This window comes from Malaclemys terrapin, chromosome 1 (assembly GCF_027887155.1).
Source record: "Malaclemys terrapin pileata isolate rMalTer1 chromosome 1, rMalTer1.hap1, whole genome shotgun sequence".
Classification (NCBI taxonomy): Eukaryota; Metazoa; Chordata; order Testudines; family Emydidae; genus Malaclemys; species Malaclemys terrapin.
In genome coordinates, this window is record NC_071505.1 from 262,476,790 (window position 1) to 262,500,254 (window position 23,465).

A 23,465-nucleotide genomic window follows, 5' to 3' on the forward strand; every position below is an offset into this window, starting at 1 on the left:
ATTGTGTCCTATATTTGGGCTTTGGTAGGTTGAGAGGTATGTGCACAGCCAACATTGCCATGTAATCATCAATTTAATATCTCATAGGCACACCACCTTTTAAATCTATTTTAGCCACAATGTTGCATCCGAAGAAGTGGGCCGTAGCCCACGAAAGCTTATGTTCAAATAAATTTGTTAGTCTCTAAGGTGCCACAAGTACTTCTGTTCTTTTTGCAGATACGGACTAACACGGCTGCTACTCTGAAACCTGTCAATGTTTTTAGTGTGTGTTTTTCAGAGCTCATTTGTCTAATAGTCTGACAGTTTTGCCAACTCGCAAATTGTTTTGTGTGTTTTTTAAACCCCAACATTTGGAGTTCTCTGATTATATGAGAATCTCACTTCTATTTAAAAAAAAAAAAGTTTCTGACCATCACGACTGTGGGGAAAACTGTATAAATACAAATCCTACAGATTCAAAAACCAGAAAGCAAATATAAAGAAACCAAAATATATTAGGTTTCAGAGTAGCACTGGAGAGAACCAGTGGGAGAACACTTCAACCTGTCTGGCCATTCAATGACAGACCTGCGGGTGGCTATCTTACAACAGAAAAACTTCAAAAACAGACTCCAACGAGAGACTGCTGAGCTGGAATTGATATGCAAACTAGACACAATCAACTCAGGATTGAATAAGAACTGGGAATGGCTGAGCCATTACAAACATTGAATCTATCTCCCCTTGTAAGTATTCTCACACTTCTTATCAAACTGTCTGTACTGGGCTATCTTGATTATCACTTCAAAAGTTTTTTTTCTCTTACTTAATTGGCCTCTCAGAGTTGGTAAGACAACTCACACCTGTTCATGCTCTCTGTATGTGTGTATATATATCTCCTCAATATATGTTTCACTCTATATGCATCCGAAGAAGTGGGCTGTAGTCCACGAAAGCTTATGCTCTAATAAATTTGTTAGTCTATAAGATGCCACAAGTACTCCTGTTCTTTTTGCAAAATATATTATTTGTTTACAAGTCAATCTTGTGATTTTCTGGGGTCTAATTCATGATTTGTTAACACTTTGGGTTGGCAATAGTGCATCTGTGTGCAAGAATTAGTTGAAATTGTCTGTCTGGACTAAATTATCCCTATTTTTTTGTTATCTGTTTGATAGGTTTTAGTACTCACATAAAAACACTTAAATGCTGTCAAGCAGAAAAAGGTTTTGTATTTCTGTCTCAGCTGTCCTGGGGTGTGTCTCTATTATTTAATATTTATATTGCAGTAGCACCCAGAGGCCACAATCAAGATCAGACAACATTGTGAAGGAGGCTGTACAAACAAATTCAAAGATGCAGTCTCTACCCCAAACTACCTACATGCTAGGGGCCCGATCCTGTGAACAATTATGCACACGCTTAGCTTTACGTAGTCCATACTTCCCAACATTCTCAGAATGAAAGCCAATGGATTATAGATTTGCATATATCTGCATAAATTTACATTTATTTGGATACATTTAATAGCTCCATACCAGAATACAGAGATGGTGGTTGGGGATGGAGTGGGAAGAGAGAAAGAGACTCTAGTACTTCATTCTGTCCCGCTTTATACTCAGATCAGAACGGGGGATAAGTGGAAGACAGCCTTTAGAATTAGGTTTGCACACTTTGAATATTTGGTAATGCCCTTTGGACTCATCAGTGCCACTGCCACTTTCCAACACCTTGTCAAAGACATATTTGGAGATACCCTAGATCCAGTTGGTGGTGGCATATCTTAATAATATTTTAATCTACTCCAGTGATCAAGCAAGCCACAACCATCATGCCCTTGAAACTCTTACACAATTGCACCAGCACAGATAGCATGCAAAACTGGAAAAGTGACAGATGATTGATCAGATATGCAAATGTTTGGGGTTCATCCTGTCATCTGATGAACTACGGATGAATTCTCAGAAAGCATCAGCAATTTGGGATTGGACAAAATCCAGAGCATTCGGGACATCCAAAAATTCATGGGGTTTGCCAACTTTTACAGAAGATTTATTCCAAATTTCTCAGAGATTGCAGCCCCAATAACTGCCATCCTCTGTAAACCTGCAAGATTTCACTGGCCTGCAGAGGCCCACCAAGACTTTGAATGTGTGAATATAGCTTTCATGTCTGCCCCAGTGATGGTCCACCTTAATCCTGACTAAGGCCTGGTCTACACTAGGAGTTTATGTCGAATTTAGCTGCGTTAAATCGAATTAACTCTGCACCCGTCCACACAACAAAGCTATTTAGTTCAACATAGAGGTCTCTTAAATTCGACTTCTGTACTCCTCCCCAACAAGGGGAGTAGCGCTAAATTCAACATGTCCAGGTCGAATTAGGGTAGGTGTGGATGGAAATCGACGCTAATAGCTCCGGGAGCTATCCCACAGTGCACCACTCTGTTGACGCTCTGGAGAGCAGTCCAAGCTCGGATGCTCTGACCAGCCACACAGGAAAAGCCCCGGGAAAATTTGAATTCCTTTTCCTGTCTGGGCAGTTTGAATCTCATTTCCTGTTTGGACATCGTGGCGAGCTCAGCAGCACTGGCAACGATGCAGAGCTCTCTAGCAGAGATGGCCACGCAATCTCAGAATAGAAAGAGGGCCCCAGCATGGACTGATCGGGAAGTCTTGGATCTGATCGCTGCGTGGGGCGATGAGTCCGCGCTTTCGGAGTTGCGATCGAAAAGACGGAATGCAAAGATCTACGAGAAGATCGCCAAAGCCATGACAGAGAGAGGATACAGCCGGGATGCAATGCAGTGCCGCGTGAAAATCAAGGCGCTGAGACAAGGGTACCAGAAGACCAAAGAGGCAAACGGATGCTCCGGATCCCAGCCCCAGACATGCCATTTCTACGAGGCACTGCATTCCATCCTAGGTGCGGCCGCCACCACTACCCCACCACTGACCGTGCACTCTGAGGATGGGATATTGTCGACGCCCGCTTCCTCGGAGATGGTAGTGGACGGGGAAGATGAGGAAGGAGATGAGGAGGATGAGCAGTCGACAGCGCTTACAACGCTGATTTCCCAGACAGCCAGGATCTCTTCATCACCCTCACAGACATCCCCTACCAACCATCCCCAGGCGTTAACCCGGACCCAGAATCAGGGGAAGGATCAGCCGGTAAGTGTTTTAAACATGTAAACATTTATTTAGAACAGAACATTAATATTAACTGTGGGTTTTTCATGATTACATTGTCCTAGGCACTTAAAGTTTTAGTCTTTGGCAGTGCAACTGCTGCAAAAAAATCTAACAATGTCCGGTATATCTTGATTGGTTTGCCTTAAGTGCTCTACTGTTTAGTCCTTGCCAGTGCAGCTACAGTAAAATGCGGTCTATATGTCTGGGGATAGAGCAGAAATCCTCATGGGACATCTCCATGAAGCTCTCCTGGAGGTAATTGGAAAGCCTTTGCATGAGGTTCCTTGGGAGAGCGGCCTTGTTGTGTCCTCAGTAGTATGAAACGTTTCCACGCCAGGCTATCATCAAGTACTCCGGTATCATTGCCTAGCACAGCATGGCGGCATACGGCCCTGGTCTTTGCAGGCTTTCACGAAGCATGCGTTCTTTGTCGCTGTCTGAAATCCGCATCAGAGTGATGTCGCTCATGGTGACCTGCTTTGAATTAGGGGAATGTTAGTATTGGGACTGCTTGCCTGTTCCTTTACAGAACTGTCACTGGCGGTTTACAGCCATGCGGTGGAGGCGGGAGAGGGGCAGCATACAGGGATCTTTCCAAGGGACAGCCGCGAGGGGGTGGGACAGGGGCAGAGTTCATGCTTGCCAGATTGCTGGCAGCAGGAACTGGCCAACGCTAGGAGCATTGCTTTGAACGTCAAAGTAGGGCAGTGCTATTATTAAAGTTTTAAGGTGCCACAAGTCTATGGCTTACCATGTCAGCCTGCTACCCAAATTCCGCTGTCCTGTTCCGCTTCTGTGATCTGCACTGCAAGACCCCAGGGACTGAATGCGAAGGCCGAAAATTCGACCTTGTCCTGAGTGCGCATGTGATAGGTGCTGTGAATGGTCTTGTTCACAGAGAAAGACTATTTTCTTTGTTCACCAAAAAAATTATCTTTCTGAGGAATTCACTCCCTTTTTCCCATCCCACAGCTGTGACTGTCTCCCGACCTACCCGGTGTCATCAGACTCCCAGAGGCTGGCGCAGATTAGGCGTAGAAAGAAAAGGACACGGGACGACATGTTCTCAGAACTTATGGGCTGCTCCCGAGCCGAGGCAACCCTGCAGACTCAGTGGAGGGAGAACATGTCCCAATACCAGCGAGCACACAGCGAACGGGAGGAGAGGTGGCGGCAGGAAGACCAAAAGGCGACTCAAACGCTGCTTGGACTAATGAGGGAGTCAACGGACATGCTCCAGCGCCTTGTGGATGTTCTGCAGGACCGGAGGCAGGAGGACAGAGCCCCGCTGCAGTCTATCTGTAACCACCGTCCCCCGCCACAAAGTCCCATACCCCCCTCACCCAAAGTACCAAGAAGGAGGGGCTGCAGAATCCGTGAAAACTGTCACTCTACCCCTGCAGACTGCTCAAGTGGCAGAAGGCTGTCATTCCCCAAAATTTGATAAGTCCTTTCCTTCCCGCCTCACCCAAGCCCCCATCCCAGTTTCATCCCCTACCTGTGTAGTTGCTAATAAAAAATACGTTTCTGTTAATTACTGTTTCCATCATGTTTTTTTAGAGGACAGTCTGTTTGAAGTGGGGGAAGGGGGTTGGTACAGACATGGGGGCAGGTTCAGCAGCAGGTCACACACACAGTGCAGTCACTAGGCACCCTGGTCAGTCTGGGAGGTGGTTTTCATTTTCTGTGTGTGGGGGGCTATGTGACTTTGTGGCGGGGGAGGGCGGTTAGAGATCTTATGCAGCGGTCCTTATCCTGGATCACAGAGCCACGCAGCAGCGGATCTGTAACCATCCTCCCCCTGCCACAAAGTCACATAGCCCCCACACACAGAGTCCCGAACAGGAGGGGTGGCAGGCTCCGTTGAAACAATCAGTCCACCAGTGCGGACCACTGTAGAAGCAGGAGCCTGTCATTCCTCGAGTTTAGAAGCATCCTTTGCATCACTACACTACACCCACTCCCCACCACAGTCTGCGTCCCAGTTTCAACACTTTACCGCGAAAAGAGTAATAAAGAAAACGTTGTTCATTAACCAATTTTCAGTGATTTTATTTTTAAACGTGGGTTGGAAGGGGGTGAATGGTGTATGAAACTGGAGAGGATAGTGAATATTCACTGGGTAAAGAAACGGGGGCAGGTTCAGCTTCTCTTTAAACAAACTAAATAGTCACAGGTTACCCTGCTCAATCAGGAACATAGCTTTCAAAACCTCCCGGATGCACAGCGCGTCCCGCTGGGCTCTTCTAATTGCACGGCTGTCTGGCTGGGCGTAATCAGCAGCCAGGTGACTTGCCTCAACCTCCCACCCTGCCATAAAGGTCTCCCCCTTGCTCTCACAGAGATTGTGGAGCACACAGCAAGCTGCAATAACAATGGGGATATTGGTTTCGCTGAGATCAAAGCGAGTCAGTAAGCTTCTCCATCTCCCCTTGAGACGTCCAAAAGCACACTCCACCACCATTCTGCACTTGCTCAGACGGTAGTTGAAGAGTTCCTTTTCACTGTCCAGGGCGCCTTCATGAGCCAGGGCATTAGCGGGTAGGCTGGGTCCCCGAGGATCACTATAGGCATCTCCACATCCCCAACAGTTATTTTGTTGTCCGGGAAGTAAATACCTTCCTGCAGCCATCTAAACAGACCGGAGTTCCTGAAAACACGAGTGTCATGAACCTTGCCCGGCCATCCGACGTTGATGTTGGTAAAACATCCCCTATGGTCCACCAGTGCTTGCAGCACAATTGAAAAGTAGCCCTTTCTGTTAATGTACTGGCTGGCCTGGTGGTCCGGTCCCAGGATAAGGATGTGAGTTCCATCTATAGCCCCACCGCAGTTTGGGAATCCCATCACGGCGAAGCCATCTATGATGACCTCCACGTTTCCCAGGGTCACTACCTTTGACAGCAATACATCAACGATTGCGTTGGCTACTTGCATCACAACAACCCCCACGATAGATTTGCCCACGCCAAAGTGGTTCGCGACTGACCAGTAGCTGTCTGGCATTGCAAGCTTCCAGAGGGCTATGGCCACTCGCTTCTGGACAGTCAGGGCTGCTCGCATCCGGGTGTCCTTGCGCTTCAGGGCAGGGGACAGCAACTCACAAAGTTCAAAGAAAGTTCCCTTCCGCATGCGAAAGTTTCTCAGCCACTGGGATTCATCCCAGACCTGCAGCATTATGTGGTCCCACCAGTCCATGCTTGTTTCACGTGCCCAGAATCGCATTTCCACGGCATCAACATGACCCAGAGCCACCATGATGTCCACGGGCAGGGTCCCGTGCTTTGTGACAGGTCTGTGCCACTCTCAGACTTCATGTCCTCATCGCATTACCGTAGCCTCCTCGCCCGATTTCTCAGCATCTGCCTCTGGAAAATGTGGCTGATAAGCTGCGAGGTGTTGACAACGGCCATAACTGCAGCGATGGTCACAGCGGGCTCCATGCTCGCAGTGCTGTCGCGTCCGCGCTGTCACTCAGCAGAAAAGTGCGCGAACTGATTGCCCGCCGGCGCTTTCAGGGAGGGAGAGCGGGAGTGACGGTTGGATGATGACAGTTACCCAAAACCATCCTCGACACATTTTTTTCCCCAGCAGGCATTGGGGGCTCGACCCAGAATTCCAATGGGCAGCGGGGACTGCGGGTACTGTGGGATAGCTGCCCACAGTGCACCGCTTCCAATGTCGACGCTTGCCCCGTTAGTGTGGACTCACACAGTCGAATTACTGTCCTTAGTGTGGATACACACGTTCGACTTTGTAATATCGATTCCACATATTCGATTTAAGTGAAATCGAACTACTCTCGTAGTGTAGACATACCCTAAGCCGTGATCCTGATGCCTCTGATGTTGCCATCATGGTACTACTACCCCAAAGAATGGGGCCCCGTGTGTGTATTTTTCACAAAAACTTACTCCAGCCGAACATAATTATGAAATAGCAAACAAGGAGTTACTTGCTATCAAGACTGGATTTGAGACAAGGTGACACTATGTTGAGAGGGCCAAACACCCCATCATAGTCTTAATAGACCATAAGAATCTAGAATACCTATGATCTGCCAAGGCACTAAACCAGGGTCAGTTATACTGGGTCCTATTCTTGTTAAGATTCAATTTCCCACTCACATACCATCCATGCAACAAGAACAGCAAGACTGTTCATGGAAAGGGGAATATTATATTGAACCTGCTAAATCCTGAAGAATCGCCACCTGACATATTAAAACCACATCCTTTCACTGATGGATCTGTAGCCCAAGAGTTTCTTAGCATATGCCCAGCAGCCCTTCCAAAAAATTTTTGTAACTTGTAATGTCATCCAAGGAGGGTCACCCAAGTACTACCTTACAGCACTATTTCTGGGTCAGTGACCACCTTCATGTCAACAGCCACCTACATGTCCCCAATGCTCCTCCAAGATGAGGTGCCGTGCATATATCATGACACTCCCTTGGCAGGTCACTTTGGACAATTCAAGACTTTGCATGCTGTGGCACACTTACTCTGGTGGCCATGAATGCGGGATGATGTCCAATCCTGCGGCAACTGTGCTAGAACAAAAACACTCCTGAGCAGACCTTGTGGCCTCCAAATGCCATCCAAGACCCTTTTCCAGCCCTGGTTGCACATAGCTCTCGACTTTCTAGTGGAACTACCCAAATCTGAAGGCCACTCACCAAAATGGCCCATTTTATAAAAGGCACACATCTCCTGAGTGTGAAAACTACCACCCGCCTTCTCTTTGCACGTCTTCTGCCTCGATGCCCTTCCTGACCACCTTGCTAGAAACTGTGGCTCACAGGTCATATCCAGGTTCTGGAAGGAGGCGAACTACCTCCTGGATATCCGGCACCATGCATCCACGCCCCCGCCCCCCGCCCGATAGATGGTCAATCAGAACATGTCAACCAGGTGCTCAAACAATGCCTGCAGCAGCAGATCTACTCTATCCATGACAAATTGCCAACAAAAATCCATTCACTCAGAATATAATATATAGTTATTATTAAAAAACAAGAAGATCCCTCAAGTCATTAGTATAATAGCCTTAAAGATATGCCTCAAAACTATAGTGAATACAGACCAATATAAAAAATCTAAGTCTTGTTGGTTTTGTTATAACAAATTTCCCATCTCTCCTGTTGCATACAGAATTACCTAGGTCTTACAAAACACAGAGGGAGGACTGCAGGATCATGATCACAACCTTTGAAAATAAAAATGAGGGACACTTTACATCTTCAAATAAACTTGATTTTTCTTTTCAGTATTATTGTAATATCATTCTGTTCCCAAATTTCTAAGTGGTTCTCTCGTGCCACTTGCAAAGAGTAAAAGCAGAGAGAGTGATAAAGTGTAATTCCATCTCCAATCCCAATAAGAACTTGTCTACACTTAGAAATTGCACCGGCTTAACTTAAATTGGTTTAGTTAAACCAGTGCAATTTTTGTGTGTGGACTCCATTATATCAGTTTAAAATTGGTTATATTGGTTTATCATGTATCTGCACATGTACTGACATAAGATAAACCAATATACGCCAGGTTTAAACTGACATAAGAGTGTCTACTCACAAAATTGTGCTGGTTTAACTAAATTGGTGTAAAATCACACCTTTAGTTAAATTGGTACAACTCTGTATATAGACTAGACTTTACTGATGTCCAAAGGTTTCAATCAGGAACTCCTTTTACAACTATATTGTAGCTTTAACAATATCACTCAGAATTATCCTCTGTTGTAACCAAGACATTGTGTAACTCATGTAACAAAACAAACCACACCATTTTGCATCGTATGATCCACTGAAACCTGATCTATCATAATAGCTTTGCTCAGCCTTTACTCAGTCCTTCTTCCATCAAATTCTCATTGTGGTAATATTATTAGCAACTGATTAAGTAAGAAAGGCCTTTATGAGTTAAATATTTCCTCCTAAAAATTGTTTAGGCACATTTCCTGAATTTGAAATAAAATACTTATTGCAGGGACTATCATTGGATGAATGGGCCTTTATTTATACTGAGTATAATTAAGGTCAACTTATAGGTATTTTTCATTAATGCAAATAAAATATTAATAATTTATATCATTTTCAATTAATCTAGCTATATACAATTTTAATTATTTATGTTTTACACACTGCTAATTATAATCCATAGTGGAGACAGCTTTAAAAATCAATGTAAACAATAACAGCTACACATGAATGAAAGAGCAAGAACAGGCAGCCACAAGCTATTACACATATAATGAAAATGGATTTATTGCTCCAGTCTCATATTTCCTTCTATTATTAAACCATTAAGAAGGTCCCTTAAGTTCAATCCAAATAGGGAAAGAGACACACTATCCAGTGCAAAAATATGTTAAAGGAATATTATGAAAATTAAACTCACAAAAGGTAAGGAAATTCAGTTATGATTCACATAGCTCATCCTATTCACACATATAGATGGTAGTATGGTGTATTAGTCTATAAGTTATAAAATGTCTGCCTTAATATATACATGAAATTTGGAAGAGTCATTGTCATTATGGTAATTATAATTTTCAAATTCCTGAGTTGTGCATAATATTGCATTTGCAGGATTTTTTGCATTTTGCATTTCCTTGTTTTAAATACAACCATAAACAAGCAAACAGGGAGTAAGTTCATATTTAAATAAAAGAACAGTGTAGTGCCCTGTATCAACGTGAGATGTAGCATTCAAATATGCATTTATTTGTAGCTTTGCACCTGTGTATTTAAGTGTCATATTTTCTAGGTGCACCATCATTTGACATTTTTATAAAACCCCTGCACAGGCGCACAGATCCAAGCTATAAGAAATGGCATGTGATTGGATTTTATCCCCTGATAATTATGATCAGGAAGTTGTTTTAATAAGATGTGTTTGTAAAATAGATTTGTTCTACCCCAAACCATAGATCATACATTTTTAATATATTTTTTCATTGTATATAATTATGGATTTATTTTTGCGGGTCCCCCCTTAGCCCAAGGCCCTGGGTTGTAGCCCCTAAAGCCCCTACGTTAATCCAGCCCTGCCTGAACTGTGTTTTCTGTTGGCGTGTGTGTGTGTGTGTGTTCTCTCCATATGCTGTCCCTGCCCTATGCAGATAGCTAGTTCAGCAGACCTCAGCAGTACTGCCCAGAAAGTCCACAGGCTCAGCTCAGTGGCAAAAAGGCTCGGCCAGATTTATTGTCAACAAAGCATGTTTTCAGCATTCCCCACACTGCAAAGGTATGCTGCATGTATGGTCGTGACAATGGTACCAGCACATTCAATGTAATTTTTTTTCCTAAGCCAGTACAAAGAATTAAGAGGTGGTACCTCAATATTTATTGGGTGAAACAAACAATTTACATGCCACTTATGTGTTACATGACATCTGTTTGTAACCTCTCCTTGTACCTTGCTCCTGATGTCTCTGAAAAAACAACCCTATTAATCACTTATGTCAAACCATCTTATCTTGTGCTAGGTTGCGGTGTACCTGTGTTAGCCTTCTGGAATGTTTTTGCATGAATATCCAGTGCCTAGTACTTCTTAGGACTTGCCAGTGTTTTAGCAGCACTAGCAGTACCATTGCCAAGTTCATGTACCAACAGTGAACTTGTAAGCATCTGCTTTAATATGTCTTGACTTGGATTCAAAGTCTCTGGTTCAGACCTTAGGTCTTGCACCAGGCCTACTGCTCCAGGCTCTCTCTCTACTACAACTTCCATCACTCCATAATTAAAATTGGATTCCTTTCTCACTCTCCAACTTTTAGGTAAATTTGGTTGAACTTTTGATTGTTTTAGAGATTTTTAAATATAACAATAAGCTGAGTAGGGAAATTTAGGAAATTAAGTATTACTATTCACAAACTTTATGACAGATAGAGACAAAACTATCTTGGTACTCCATGATGCTGGTGCAGAATGGCTGATCATATGTCTCTGGATTTTTGTGATTAACTCCTCATGCCAACAATTAGGACATTGGCAACGAGTTTGATTTTTGTGACCATTTGGTAATTTTGTTTCGTGAAGGATGTGCACACATTTTGTGAATCTGTTTCAGAGACATAATACCACTAAAAAGCTGACACCCAGTGCAAAAGACATTCTAAGGGGATTTCTGTGGTTTTGGTTTACTTATCTGAATTATACAGAAAAATTCTGAGTAGTCTGAAACCCTTACTCATGATGTGTAGTATTTATTCATATGTGTAGTTCCCTTAACTGAATAAGGTTTGTAGAATCTGTCCATAAGTATACAAATAACTTAAAACAGGAGTTTAAAAGGAGAGAAATTGTGAGTTATTATTCCTCTTGAACTAAAATGGAATAAATAGCTGAGGCACATGCAGAACTCAAAACATGCCAAGGCATAAAGTGGAGGATTCTCAGAAAAGACTGAGAGATGATGTGAAGGTAGAAATAAAAACTTGGATGTAGCAGCAGCTACAAAGTGCCTGGACAGATTTGGAAGTTTTAGACCATAAGGCTAGTTTGCTAGCTTGATATAATGCATAATGTGTTTTCTTTATAGGTCTGATTCATATTATTTTGTTATCATATCCTATTATTAGTGAATCATAATATTTTCTTGGGTTTTGTTTATATTGAATTCCAGTTTATGGTATTCATAAGAGTTATTCATGGTTATTCATAATAGTTGGCTGTAATGCAAGTAACCTACAGGCCTGTATCCTGTATGATTAGCTAGAGCAAGTCAGAATGAGTGTTTGTAACCTTTGGCATACATAAATGGCCTACCTGTTGCCCCTCTTAACTTTGGGGCACCGAACAAAGAACTGAATCTGTTTACCTTAGGTCTGGAGCAGACCGGTAACTGCAGGGCACACCACAGAACATGGAAGTCATGAGTTAGGCCAAGGGTAACTGTTTGGGGGATGAGATAATCGATATTAATACGTTTGAATATATGTCATAATATGTTAACCTATAGAGTAAATGTAGCCAAAGATTTATGACGGTGAGGAAACAAGATTTGGGCATCGAAGGTTGGGCCTAGATTCCAGCAGCGGGCAGTACCGGGACCCTATAAGAGGGCAAACAACCATGCAGGGAGGTCACTTTTTCCTATCTTCTATCAAGCTATCAGCTCAGCTTCACCATACAGCCTAGCTAGTCAACACTTGAACCTAATCCCTACCAATTTGGGAAGTCTGGACCATCAGTTCCTCAGGCATGCCAGAGACGAGGCTGGTCCTGTGTCTCCTACTACCAGGTCTTCAGAGAAGGGTGTGAGTATGCTAGCTTAAGTAGTCTTTAGAATAGAGGTATTACCACCAGGGGTCATGGAATTGTATTACTTCTTTGTGACTCTATGTTCAATAGCATGTATTGTTCTTTCATTCATATTAATAAAGATCTTATCAATTTGGTATTGTCTTCAGTGCAAGTGTCCTTGCCACGTACCCCAAGAGTCCTCTCATGATATTTAACTCTCTGTGTTCTCTAACCCTGTAGCCAGGCCCTCTCAGAGATCCAGAGAGGCCCAGGCCACTTCCAGCTTTTGAGGCTCCTAGCCATAATAAACATAAAAAATGATGACACATGAAAACAAAAAAAAAAAAAAAAGAGTGAGACATAATTTGAATTTTTTTTAATTTAACAAATGCTTTTCTAGCCTTTTTCTGTCCAAATGCACTTATTATTGAGGAAAAATCTAGCTTTTGTGCAATGTCACAGTTGATATTAAGCGTGGTGAGCCAATTCAAATGCTCTTGTCCCCTATTTGAATGGTGATAGTTCTTTACTTGCTTCAACACATTGAAGGTGCGTTCCTCTGAAGCCACTGATGCTCGCAAACTGACAAAAATATGCAATGCAATTGTGATATTAGGAAATACCCCAGAGAGTCCAAGTTCGAGTATTTCTTGAAGCAATTCCTTTGGCTTGCAATCCAATTTAAAGTTCATGGAATATATTCGTTTGAGGAAGATGACCTCATCACTGAGATCTTTTGAAATGCCTTTGTTGTACTGTTGCTGAAATTATTCAGCTGCAGAAAGTAGATCTTCATTATTCAGTCTGTTGAACTGCCAAAGAAACCCCAAAAGAGTACAAATTAGTCACAGTGACTCAAATCAATGTGTAAGGCCTGATTGAACAGCGTCAATGATGACAAGGAAGACATTGACCCTATAATGCTGCTTGGCATCAGATTCAGTAGGTACGTTGCGATTGGTGGAGAAGTCAGATGAAATGCCAATATTCTGTGCTACTAATTTAGACTCAGTCAGGATTGCATCACATTGTTCATTAATCTCATTGAATGTCATTGATAAGACTTTCAATGTTATCCCTCTCAACATCAACTGTTGCATTGCATGCTTCAATTACCAGATTAGTTTGGTGGATCATTGTAAGTAGCTTCATCCACAAAGATGACATCAGAATGCATTCAAATTTGGACATGTGCTTCTGAATAGACTGAAGTTCAGTTCGAGCCTGTGCAGTGAGATTGAGAGATTCAAGCTCATTTAAAGCCTTTCACTGAAATCAAATGCTGCACAACTGGTTGAACACCATCAATCCATGAAGACGATCTAGTTTTGGACATCCCATGCAGTGAAACAGGAAGATATCATGATTATCAGCATCTTGTTGAATGTTACTTGGAATTTCAAAACAACTAATTTGAAGCATTGCTTTTGTCAATAATTCCAATGTCAGTCACAGTCAAACCTGTAGTACTTATGAATTGCTCTTGCTGCGTAAGATCTACATCTTCCTGTTGCTGTTGAGTTTCTTGATCGTACACAGGATCTTCTGCTGCATCTGTTACTGTTGGCACTTCTTGACTACTGTCCTCATTGTCAGGTATTGGCATTGAAATATCACTTGTTGCAGTTGCCGAGTTTTCATTATCTGTAGCATTGTTTGTTGGGTAAGGTGTGTTTTCCGGTGGTTTGAGAAATGAAGTTATTGTCTTTGAGCTCTTAGCTGCTGCTTCACTCAGTTGTTTTCACCTTCACTCTTGTTTGCACCACTTTAAAATCTCCTCTTCATAGTGATCTATCTGATGTTTACACCTGAAATGTTCTAAAGCAAATATGTAGCCTATCCACACTTGAAATATTCTGCTGTAAATAAAGTATCTTATTTACATTGAAATCTTCTACTGTAAACATGTACATATATGCTAAATGGTACAAAAATGCTGAAAAGACTTAAAACGAAAGAATACTAATTAAGAACACAAAATGAAACAGTCAGGTTATTATCCTTATCACTGAATCAAAACTCAAGCACGCAAGGCATAATATAACAGGCTGAGCTGAAGACAAAGGGATGACATATATATATATAGTAAACACAGACAAGGATCCAGACAGAGGGATAATGTCCAAAAATTTCAAACGTGTGTCCTCATGAAACTCACTGTACAAGATTGTCCTCACAAATTTTCACCTTGAATCTGGGCCTACAGACTACAAAAGCCTATGATGATGGCCAACCTACCAAGTAGGGCTCAACCAACCAACCTGTCACCTCTTTTAGCTACCATCTGAGGATAATAATGAGGAATTCTCTCACACATAAATAATTTCCTTAGTCAACTAGTTGTAAAACTATTAAGACAGTAAAATGTAACAATTCTCTACCTGCCAACATGCACTTGATCCAGCACCAGCCACTAATAGTGGTTTGTTTATATAATCAGCTGATCTGAGAGGACACAATCATCACAGTCCAATCTTGTGCCATCAAACCGATATATTTTTATTAATATTTATGAACATTTTAAACTCTTTAATATGACAAGTGTCAGTCATCTCCGGTGATAGATACAGATGGGGGAATAGATCTGTAGTGTGGGGATTTGTGGTCAAATCTACAGCCCCCTGTGGAAATACCCAGTACTGGGTTAACAAGAGTCCTGCAAATTAAGATAACTGAAAGGAAACAAAGGACACTTTGATAGAGAACTAGAGTCCTTCTGTGGAGCAGTACAGCAGAATTAAAAACACCTGCTAATGAGGAAGGTGGAAGCTGTCTTTCATGAGCCCTGTAAGTACAAACATGTGTCCATTACGCATGATGGAAAAAGGAGTTTCTAACTCAGTCCATGACATTTTTGAACGAATAAAAAAATTAAATTCAGTTTGTAAAATAATATAGATTGTCAATAATGCAAAAATAAGGGGAGTGATTCAGTTGAATTCTGGTATTGTGAAAAGAGTGGCCACAAAAAGAAGGTGTGTGATAAATTCAAGCCAAGCCAGAACAAAGCATCACACTTACCTAGTAAAAGTTCACCCAGTTTTGGAAAAATCAGTGATATCAGGCTGAAAGGGCAATGTTGTAGGTACAAGGAATAGCCCCCCAGCTTTTGTTTAGATCTGGACAGATGAAAAGCTGTAATGGAAACATGGCTATTGAATGTATGCTAGTGACTCCAAAGTGAAGAGGAATTGTAGACAGTGACTGAAATTTAACAGTTATTACACCAGTTACATTAAAAATGCTCAAGGGAAAAATGATCCAGAACTGAACAACTTATTTGGTCTCAAATGGAGACAGTGACTAGGGAACACACACCCATACTAAATGAGAAAACTTGGGTTTTAAAATTGGACCTCTAGAACTTGAGGAAGAGATCTGAATAGCTGAGATAGTGAATGAGCTAATATATACGTGGCACCCTGTATCTCAAAGTAGCACCCTGTAACCTCCATATTTCATCATTCATATATGGTTGTGATAGTTCATACAAAGCATGCCATGTAAGATATCATATGAAAGGTCATGATCTGCTGAAATCCATTGTTCTGTCAAAATATGTGTATCATTAGTGTGTATGAAGTTATGAGATTTTGCTGTATGGTTGTTATTGAAATATATTGTAAATTTGGAAGTCATCCACTGCTAGTTCTCCAGTGACCACAAAAGAGGTGATCCACACACAGGCGGGGGTTAACCAATCATTAATCATTGGTGGAGTTGTAAACAAGGGATTTACAATTTGTTGAGAGAAGCACTGGGTTAGTTTCTTTCCAGGGACATGGACTAAGAGTATAAAATAAGGGATAGTGGCATCATGAGGGCACCTTTCTCCTCCCCCACCTATGCTAGAAGCAACAAGAACTCTGAGAAGACACAGACTTGAACTGAGGAGACTGGTCCCAGGCTTAAAGGGAAAGCCTGTGTATTAAGGACTGTAACCTACCTGCAACATCCAGTGAGGTGAGAAAAACTGCTTGATCCAGTATTTAGACTGTGTGCTTACCTTTTATTTTCTTTGGTAACTATTTTTGATGTTTTTTGCCTACCACTTATACTCACTTAAAATCTATCTTTCTGTATTAATAAAGCTGTTTTATATTTTACCTAAAACAGTGTGTTTTGGTTGAAGTGCTTGGGAAATCTCAGCTCAGTTTACAAAGGCGGACTGGGTAATGAATTTACACTGGTCTGGCTTCTGATCAGGGCAAGACTGTACCATTCTGGGGTGCAAGGCTGGGGGCTTGGGAGTCTTGCTGGTGCCTTTCTCTGTTTGATTCGTGAGTGGCTCAGGAAGCATTCATGCAATTTAGGTGGGCGTGAGGCTCCACATGCTGTTGTACTGAGTGATAGCGCCCGGAGGGGTTTGCTTGTCACTAGCAATGCATTGTGAGAGATAGCCCAGGCTGGAGAGGTAAGGGGGCACAGCAGTACCCCAGTTTCAGGTTGTATCCCGGGGACCCTATCACAATACAGGGTCTGGATTTTATTGTGGTTCATGCACGATAAATGCGAGGAAAGTATATTACTGAACTGGCCTACTCCCCAGATACTCACAGATATGCAGTGCTTTGTAGCAATCTGTTCATACAACAGACATTTCATTTGTAGATTTGCAAATATTGCAGGACTGCTGGTTGGGTTGAGTGAGACAATTTGTGTGGCTACTAGAGTATGATTGGTCATTTGCAGAGTTAAAAAAAATCACTTGTGACCACTCCTGTTTTAGCCTATCCATTTTTCAGAAATCTTTTCATATTAGACATAAATGCTATTGCTTATCAATTGGGGACAGTATTGGCACAAGAAAGAGCACAAAATATTTTAAAGGGAATGGTGACTTGGGAAGTCCTGAAAGAAAGAACACTGTACACATGTAAATAGTTAAACCTTTATAATTAATTTATTTCTTTTCTGTTTGAGACTTATACTTTATTTTCAGATGTTTATCATGTCACCCATGCTGAAAACGATGGAACAATTCGAGAATGTTATGACAGGCATCACCAGGTGGCACTATTACACAGTCTTCAAGTTCTTGGTCTTAAACAAGAAAGTTTATCATTCTGGAAGAAATGTTTGTGTTGGCTGTTGTTTTTTGGTTATACAAGGTTCTGGATGGAGAAGGAACAGCAGCAGGAGAGTTTGCTGTCTGCCTTGGTCTCAGATTAGAGCCAATTCTTGAGGCAGAGTTTCAACCTGGGAACCAGGCATTGGTTGTGGGCTAAAATTCCTCAAAGAAGGGACTGCATGCTGTTTGACCATCCCATTTCAGCATTCAGATATGTGTATAAAGAAAACAAGTTACACTTACAATAAGCCCAGACTTCACATCCCTGATTTCTCTTCCACTGGGAAGCTGATATGCAAGGCCCTGGTATATGCTACCAGTCAAAAGAGGGATGATGCTGTTGTCAGAAATGGGACACTGATATTGGAAGAAGGGGCAATATTACTTCTCTCTCTGTGCAGCCCTTTACTGTACTCTCCTAGTCTTAGAATCTGCCACATCAATCTACCTATACCCTAACCTCCCTACCTTCCACACTACTGTCTGCCTACCTACCCCACGTCCCCAATTCAACTATACCCTCATTCACCAATTGATTCCATTCACCTTTGCAGACAACCCAATCAATCCCCATCCCAGCTCAGAACCTCTCCAAGTCTCCTTAGCTCCCTCCAACCCAACCCCATTCTGATCAAAGGAGGGATGTCAATACCATTTAAAAAGTTAAATGTTTAAATTATTACAAATATTTTGTTTAAACAGTTTACTGGCTGGGGCTGGAGCAGGGTGGCACGCCTGGGGCCACTCCGGCCCATGTGGGGCCACTGGGGCCAGCCAGCCAGCCCAGGGGTTAATGGTTAAGGTGGGTTAACTGGTAAGACTAATGCTTATGGTTAACCAGTTAACATTTTACATCCCTAGATCAAACCTGTAGACACACAACTCACCAGACTTATAAAACGAATCATCACCTTTTTTACATGAGACAACTACCTGGCTCAGAAACCCTCATTTATATATATAAAATAAACAACTAGAAGAAAACCTGCAACTACAATAGAGAACTCCCTAAAATAAGTTATATTACTGTAGTTCATAATTTGTGGAAATCTTACTTGTATCTGGGTCTGGAAAAACAGAAGCAGAGGAAGCACAGAGCATGTGCCTCTGTTCTGAAATAACTCCACAGAAGCCAGTATTACCTACTCTGGTTTCTTTCTATACTGGCAGCTTATGTGCTGCAGAGATTCCAAGGGATGGAGGCTGCAAAGAGCATGTGCAGACAACCATATAGTTTTCCTGTGTGGTGCAGGATTTTAATAGATCCACATTAACCTGTTACTCCTGGGGGAATGCTGCACCAAAAAAATAAAAAATTCTGTGCATGATATTTTAAAATTCTGCAAAATTCTATATATTTGTCAAAATAGCACACTATAATCACCATTTGTCAAAATAACACACTATAATTGTCTAACAATACAGACAAAAAAGATTCAGGATTTTTTTTTTTTTTAACAAAGATTCCTTACAGAACTTTGAGTAATAATTCATATAAACTACAATACAGAAACGTATTTCTTGCACCCCTCAGAAGCAGTGCAAAGGTGTGGGGGAGTCAGGGGTAATGGAGGAGCTGAGGGAGAAGGAAGTAATTGCTAGGAAGAAGCCTGGGAGCGAACCTGGAGGGTTGTTGGGTGTGGGTGGGAGAAATATTGAATTTTTTGGGGGGGAGGATTGTTAGGGAGCTTTCCCCATGCAGACCCTGCTGATCCCTAGCCACATCTGCCCCATCTCCATGTGTCCTTTCACCCCCACTCCCATTCAGCTCCTAGCTCAATGCTGTCACCCCCTAGCTCCTGTGCCCCCACCCCAGTCTGCTTCCCCCATTAGCCCTTCTGAACCCATCTATGTGACTGCCCAGCCCCATGTGCCCCACTCTGTTCATCCACCCCATATGCTGTGTATCCTCATCTGGCCCCACAGGCAAGGCATTGTGAGGAAGGCAGCCACTGCCCCTCCCTCTCTGCAGCTGGCTGCTCTGGGCCTGAGCCTACTGCCCTGTCTTCTGCCATCACAACAGCCCCTCTTAGGCAAAAGGTATAATTTCAGCCATCCCTCCCCCACCCCCCCAGGCAGAATTTGTTTTCTGCAGGGGAAAAAAATTCTGTGGGGCACATGAATTTGGCGCATAAGCAGTGACACAGGATTCCCCCAGGAGTAACCTGTGTTCCCTGCTCTGTGCCTCTTCCCTGCAGTCTAGGTTTTGCAGGGATCCCAGGGGCTATAGGGAGCATGCTCTGCTAGCCCCACAGAGGTTTGCATTCCATGCTTTGTTTCTCCTCGCTCTGCTACCTACAGTCTGTGTGCTGCAAGGCTAGAACTCCTCAGTGGCAATCAGGTATCTTACAGCCTTTGATGGGGTTGCTTTAGCTCCTAAGAGTCCCTCCAACTGGCAGCAGATGGTACTATTACAGTTGTGATGTTATTGGTGTGGTTTGGCTCCCTCAGCCCTAATCAGCTACCCTTGCTCTCCAAACACAAATAACACTGGGATCTTCCCTATGTGGGCTCCACAGGTAGAGGTCTTGCTCAGTACCTAATAGAACCTGGAGCTGTATCCTCTCCTCATCAGATACCCCACAGTGCTGAGAGCAGGGGAACAATGTGAGCCACCCCATGTACAGATTCTCAGGCAGCCCTCTGTGGATACAGGGACTGAGTGAGATGGTGTCACAGGACAAAAGAGCCCCATTCTACATGATACAAGGGAGATCTTCCTATAAAAGGTCCCGTTCCTGAGATTAGTCTGGCTCAAAGATATCCAGAATATACTTGTTTCTTAATAAATGTAACTCAAAAAGATGTAATAATGCCTATCTGTGGGTACAATTTATGGTTTTAAACAAAAAAAATGAATTTGCTTAAGTTAATGATAGGTTTCACTTGTGCTATGACAGCATCTTGCACAGGCTATGAATATTCAAAGTAGAATACAGCGGCTTATTCTTCTGAAGAGAGAAATGAACATATTCCTGGGGAAATTCTGCACCAAAAAAATTCTGCACACAATATTTTAAAATTCTGAAAAAATCTGCATATTTTATTTGTCAAAAATAATATCACAACAGTTTCAATTATTTTGGTAATTTATTTCAAAATATCTGTCTGCAAGTATGTCTGTAACAGTACAGACCAAAAAAAAAAGATTCTGGTAATTTTTTTTGACAAATAAAGTTCTGTATTAATATGCCTAATAAGGAATCTAAGTAATTCATTTAAATTACAATACCAAACTGTATTTCTTGCACCCCTCAGAAGCAGTGCAAAGGCTTGGGGGAGTCAGGGGTAACAGAGGAGCTGAGGGAGAGGAAAGGAAGCTGGAGTGAACCTGGAGGGTTGTTTGGTATGGGTGAGACAAGTATGGAACAGGGGTTTTTGGGAGGGAGGAGTGGGATAGTTGGGAAGCCTCCCCCATGCAGACCTTGGCTGACCTCAAGTTTCTCCCATTCACTCAGGCACATCTGCCCCTGTCCCCATGCCCCACAACCCCATGGGTCGCTGCAGCCCCCTCCCCATCTCCTATTCCCTGTCCCCATGTGGCCTTTCACCCCCACTACCTTCACCCCCTTGCTCAATGCTGTCACCACACTAGCTTCTGAGCACATGCCCCCATCTGTCCCCTCCACTAGCCACCCAGTCTGTGACATGCCCCCCAGCAACCCCATGTGCCCCACCCTGTCTGTCGTAACCTGGCTCCACAGGCAGGATGAACTTCTACCCCTGGGGGGAATTCAGCGCCACTGCCGCACCTACAGAATTTTTTTCTCCCACAGAAAATACATTCTGCCTTAGATGTGCTGCACTTCTGCCTTTGGGCCACCAGAGGCCAGAGTGGCATCAGAACAGCCGTCTGCGTTCATTCTGCTGGCTATTCTGGCACCACAGTGGCCTTTAGTGCGCAAAAGGCAAAACTGCAGCATTTCTTGGGCAGAATGTATTTTCTGCAGGAAAGAAAATCTGCAGGACACATGAATTCTGCATGTGCTCAGTGGTGCAGAATTCCTCCAGGAGTAGAACAAGAAGCAATCTATAGGATAGCAAATAATAAATTGCAGAGGCCATCAGATACAGAGGCATATATGAAAAATAAGATTAATTTGGGAGCATAAAATATGACAGAGCAGATTAGCAGACATTTAAAAATAAATGGCCAAGAGATACCTATTTCAAACTCAGGACATTACATCCTGATAATTAGAGAATAGTATATTAACTCAAATCTACTGCAGTTGGGGTCAATTTTGGACATCATTGTGACTAAGACAATGTTTCCATAAATTTCCATTCTCTGATTAAAGGAGACAAGAAAGAAATTTGTTTGTATGTTTGTGACAAGTAAAAGATGTGGGATTTATACAATTAAAAGTTGGTTTATTGAAACTCAGACCTGGCTAGAAGTGTTGAAACTCACAAAGAACAATTTAAAGAAACCAGTGTGAAATCTACTTAATTTTAATTATCAGAGCTAACAGAAGTAAACCTAGTCAAACAAATATGATTGCCAAATCAATAATCATATTTTTGTGTGTCTTCTTCATAGTATCCTTTGTTTAATAACACACTTTGTACAATTGTTGATTTTGGCATTGATACTCAAATGCCCACACTTCAGATGTCTCTGACTAACAAATATTACAGTTAATACTGGGATAGCCTTCTTCTCTGAGGTCAGAAGTTTTTGTTCTGTGCCTGAAGAACATTTTGGTCTCTCAGGCTTTTAGGCACCATTGAAATATGTTAGTCCCGCTTCAGACCTCAGAAGAGAAGGATTCCAAATAGAACTTAAAATCCACTGATCTCTTTTAGGGAGTGCTTGTAACATTATTGGAATCTAATTCAGAGATCTTCAAGCAGTTCAATAAGATATTCTTCATATGTTCTATTCCCCACAGCATTACCATGTAATATGGAATTCCTTTATTTGATAAAAAATACCATGCATTCCTGTCTCCTGTTTCTACCTCAAAATAAGTGTTCACATTGGGATTTCAATGGGAGTTAGGTACCTAAATATCCTTGAGGATCTGAGCTTTCCTGCTATTTGTGGAAGGACAGGGGAACTAAACTTTGATACAGTTCACATCTGTCTTTCAGCTCACACATGATCTCCTGGACACATGATTTGCAATCAACAAAGTCAGCAGAAAAACAGAATAATTTAATTTTACCAGAAAGCAGTCATTTCATAACAAAGTGTAAATAGATTTGGATTTATACAGGCATCTTGTGATATGTTCCTGTCAGATCTTTCAAAATTTACTCTGAAGGCAAAGTAGAATGTTTTTGAAAAAAATTAAGAAAATGTTTGAGTTATAAGTCATTAAAAATTACACTGACTAAAAGATTTGGCGTTTGTTTAATATTTTGCCACCTTTTCTGCAATAGTTGAAATCTTGTTTGTTACTACTGCTTCAAACTTTCCATATAGTTACAACTCCTAGAACACTATGAACAGGCTATATTGGAAGGAAAATAGGATGGTCATTAGGCACATTTATTAATGTTTTTAAGGATCATTTTGGGCCCAATCCTATTCCTGCTGATTTCAATGAGCATTATGGGCACTATGTTTTTCCCACTGATGTCAAGTAGAGTGCCTTCAATGATGGAAGGATTTTGAACTACGGGCCTGACTGTACAAGCTCTTGCAATTAATGTAGTGATTTGTACCTGTGGAAAGGGGATGTAAACAGGGCCAGCTCCAGGGTTTTGGCTGCCCCAAGCAGCCAAAAAAAAAAGAAAAGAAAAAAAAAAAGGCCGCAATCGTGATTGAGATCTGCGGCGGCAATTTGGCAGAAGGTCCTTCGCTCTGAGCGGGAGTGAGGGACAGTTCGCCGAATTGCCACCGAATAGCTGGACCTGCCGCCCCTCTCCGGAGTGGCCGCCCCAAGCACCTGCTTGCCAAGCTGGTGCCAGCCCTGGATGTAAAATACTACCAGATAAATAATAGCATTTTACAGTCCCT